The sequence below is a fragment of the Rosa rugosa genome, chromosome 2 (assembly GCF_958449725.1).
Source record: "Rosa rugosa chromosome 2, drRosRugo1.1, whole genome shotgun sequence".
In the NCBI taxonomy this organism is placed as follows: domain Eukaryota; kingdom Viridiplantae; phylum Streptophyta; class Magnoliopsida; order Rosales; family Rosaceae; genus Rosa; species Rosa rugosa.
In genome coordinates, this window is record NC_084821.1 from 39,197,466 (window position 1) to 39,202,118 (window position 4,653).

The window sequence follows — 4,653 nt, forward strand, 5'->3', positions numbered from 1 at the left end:
CACTCAAAAAGGGGGGAAGCACCAAATATACAAGTTTGGGATCATTCTTAACTAAATTACCTCAGCGGGATCTTCATCATGCGAAGACTCTCCCTCAGAAGTCTCCTCTGCTATTGCCTTTTGTTTCCCGGCCTGAACAGAGGCTATCCTGCTCCGGGTAGTTTGCTGCAAAACACACTCAGGAATAAGAGCGGGAAAATCAACACAAGGAAAAGGAATGGTGAAGAAAGACAAAAACTTACTGTTGCTCTAGGCTCGTGGATTTGTATCCCTGGACGCGATGAGCGAGAAGGTAGAATAGGTCGCGGGGGTTGTGCTGTAGGGTTGGAGAAGCGCTCAAGAATCTTGCGGTCCTCCGGACCAGGACTACTCATGCCACGAATGATCAGGACGAAGAGTTCGTCATGTGGCAGGTCCCAACAGTTCACGGACACTTCTTTCCACCAATCAGCATAATCATCGTCGACATCGTTGAGGGGGTACAGCGCTCTGACCCAAGGGGAAATCACTATCAAAGTAAACTGACTCTGAAAGGGGGCAGACCCAGGTGGGGCTAATCTCCGCCAAGAGGTGTAGTAATTGGCAGAATCAACCAGAGGCCAGGGTACCAACTGGGCCAACCCAAATTGGCGAGCGAAGTGGTTAGGGGCATAGAGCTCATAACTTACGCGGTCGGTGGCAAGACGAATATCTAAGCAGGAGATGGCACGACGAAAGGCCAGGAGGGCTCTTTCGCTATGATCCCGTCCACTGGGCAGAAAGCCATCGTCAAGGGGAGGAGGGAAACTCCTATAAAGGACTATTTTTGGGTCCGGCATCTCTCCCAGCAAGTACAAGTAAATAAAACACTCGGAGTAGGGAGGAGTTCGATACCTTACGTTGCGGCAAAGCAAGTTCCCCAAAAGGGAATCAACTGGAGGTTCCTTTGGAATATCACCGCGACGGAAGAGAGGGAAATAAATCTGCAGCCAAAAGGCAAGGATCCAGAAGGGACCACTAATTTCGGTATCGAAGGGGCGCATTACGGCTCTATAAAGGGAGCGATATAACGCACCCAATACAGGTTGCCCAAGGCCTACGCAAATACCATTGTAGAGAGCAGTGGCCAGAGAATTCCAGGGCCCAGTAGGTTTGTTGGAAGAAGTGCAAAAGATAAATTTGCAAAGCCAGAATTCCAGGAATGCGATACCTCCTGTATGGTCACGCTGGGTGCAGTAATAGTCGCGCCAGAATGGGTAGGATCTGCTGTGATGCCCTCGGCCAGCCATATCCATTCTCAAAGAAAATTGAATGCCATCAAACTGACCATGCACATAGGGGTCAAAGTCAATGGGCAACCCCGTGATGGTAAGAACATCCAGCAGAGTTATGCTCATCTACCCAAACTGGAAGTCAAATGTATTGCTGGAGGTGTTCCAGAAGCAAAGAGCGGCTACTAGCGGTGCAGGGCTAGTATTATGGGGAAGACAGAAGCATAGATCGATGGTTTGGGTGATACCCACCGCATCCCATCGGGCCAAATCTCTCGCTCGGACCTCCTGATACCAAACCTTTTCCTCGGGAGCGACGGTAGGCCAGAAGCCCACTTTCCCCCTTGGTCCCCAGCTGCTAAAATCACCAGGCACCTGCCGAAGAGCCGCTATGGGATGGCGGATGGGAAGAGCATAATAGGCCATAGCATCATCTGGCAAACGATCGAGAGGTGTGGGACCCAGACTCGCTTGACTATCACCACCTCCAAAGCCCATCAGTCGACTTCTCTCCTCTCTGGTCTGACTTCTACATCGAACACTCATGTTAGTCCGCCAGGTGAATGCGGCTTTCTCAGTGATTTCATCTGCCTGATCGATAACGAATGGTTTATTGGATGTCATTTCTGGGTTGCAAGGAACACTTCTCCATTACACCTTGATTTATAGCTCAGATATTTTTGGAGATTAGTTTATTAGCTGGGCCAGTGAGTGGCCCTAGTTGATAATTAATGAGTCATTATTCTATCTTGAGAATCGCATCTAAGGCGACAGTGGAGATACTTCTCCATTACACTTTGATTTATAGCTCAGATATTTTTGGAGATTAGTTTATTAGCTGGGCCAGTAAGTGGCCCTAGTTAATAATTAATGAGTCATTATTCCATCTTGAGAATCGCATCTAAGGCGACAGTGAAGATATTCCACATTTTCCTACCACCGCAGGGCCAGCATAGTGGCCTGAAGTTTTTAAATAAAACATGATTAAAACCGATGCGGTTTTAGATACTAAAGTTGCAGCAGATATGGTGGTTTCATCTGGTCACACGTCATGATGTCGATAGCCATGATCTAATCATCCTCTTCGGCATAAGACTCGCGAAGGATTAAATGACAGCAAACAGTTTGCTATTTTGCATCTTATTTCGCCAAGTACTATAGGCCTTGATCTAGCCAGGAAAGCGGCTTCAACACCTACATTTGAGAAAATCAACAGAGAGCCCGCGAACAAGGCAGATACATGTTGCTATACACATGGCGAAGCTACCACCAAGGAAGAGAAGGATACTCAGTCGCGATCAAAAGCAGTCTCGTTCGCATGGGGGGCATGCTAAAGTTCTGATCTCCTACAACCTGCCCAAGTTTCGCCAGATCCATGGGGGGCAATAAAGTTGGCAAAGGAAGCGTCAGTTCATAACAAAGGCAATTCAGATTGTGGCATTCAAGCTTTATAGCCTATTTAGAGGCCTATATGGAATCAGTCAAGTATTATCAGTCAAGCCAATACAAGTGGCTTTGGAGCAACAACATTATAAGAGTAGTGTTTATTCAAGACCTCTTCAGTCAAGACGAAGACCTTTGACTTCGAGGTCTGGGGGGCAATGTTTGGACCCAAAATGAGCATTTTGGCCTGACAAGGCACGTCTTGGAGAAATTGAGCCAATGTCAGTGGCTCAAGCTATATAATGTCGACAAGTTCGAAATATATATTTAGAGGCTAAATAAAGCCTATTATGGAAGCATGGAAGCATGTAAACATGAAAAGTCAACTTTAGCACATTTTCCTACTTCAGCTAGGAGAAACCGAGCTAAACAAGGAAGGAGGGGCGACAGACTAACCAAATGAAATTGAAATGAGCTAAAACTGTCCAGGTCAAATCTAGACATCCCAAGGATCATTTCTTATGAAGAGTGCCAAAGATTTTTTTGAGTGGAAGACCTTCAAACAATCAGTCCAATCTTTTGCAGAAGCAAAACTGGAAAACTGGACCTGTAAGAGGTCCAGCAGCGTTTTCGGCCCAACCACTATATGAAAAGCTCTGAAATTTGAGCAGGATGATCTACACTTATAGTGGAACATTTCGTATGAAGAGTGCCAGAGATTTTTTTGAGTGGAAGGCCTTCAAACAATCAGTCCAATCTTTTGCAGAAGCAAAACTGGAAAACTGGACCTGTAAGAGGTCCAGCAGCGTTTTCGGCCCAACCACTATATGAAAAATTCTGAAATTTTACCAGGGTGATCTACACTCAAAATTCAAAATTCATCATTCCTTATCTCCAATTATGTCTCCTTATCTCCGAAATTCATCATTCTTCATCTTCAATTATGCTTCCTTATCTCCAAAATTCATCATTTCTATCTCCAATTAATGCTCCACTATCATTTGTTTAATGCTAAACACTTTGGCATGGTAGCCTATAAATAGAGGTTACAATGAAACACAAAAGACAACACAATTCACAACAACATGCAATCTCTAAGATTATCCAAGCCTCTCTAGAGTAAACCTCTCTAAGAGCAGCTCCTCTCCTTCTCTTTCTCTTACCGGTGATCACACTCCTAGTCCTAGTCTTCTCAGAAGCCGACTTTCAGTGCCACCAAACCCTCTGTCAACGTACTTCGGTCCTAGTCTCCTCGGGAGCCGATTGTAGTACCACGACCACAACGGTTACGGAACCAGCCAAGCAAGGGTAACGCCCTTGCAAACCAGCCAAGCTAAAGTCACGCTTTAGCAAGTACTTCTCTCTACTTTCCGGTGATTTCGCTATGCTTAACCTACAACGTTGAGTATCGACTTGGTGACACAACACAAAGTCCTCCAGCACGAGGCACAAAGAATCCTGAGACGAGGTTGGTGCTCTCCTCGTCTACAGTCGCTCAAAAGAAGTCAGGTCAAGGGACACCCCCAACGACCGCACCCGAACGGTGCTGGCACGCCCGCGCAGAAAAGAGACTGTTGACCAGCTGCAGCAAAATTGGAGCCAAACACGATTTACAATTTATCACATAATTCTGAAGAATAAGTAAATTCGTTCATAAATGAACCGCGTGAGATTTACTCACCTCAAAATCCTGCTGCGTCTTCTCTTACTGCAGAGATAAGGTATCGACTACTCTCCGTCAATCACCTAAAGAATGTACGTCACAACTTAGTACACGAATAAAACACTATTAAGTTTCGAACCCCCGTTTGTACTAAAATCCCAAAAATAACGCAAAACGAGGCGAAACTTAATCCGAGACCACCTGGGTCTCCGGAATACTTATACGATTAATATATCAAAACTACAAGTCGATCGGACGGCCGGATCCACACGGATTGAAAACCGATTGAATCGAAAACCCTAAAACCCTAACTTGCTCATACGATCTCCAAAATTTAAATGTTGTATATCAATATGC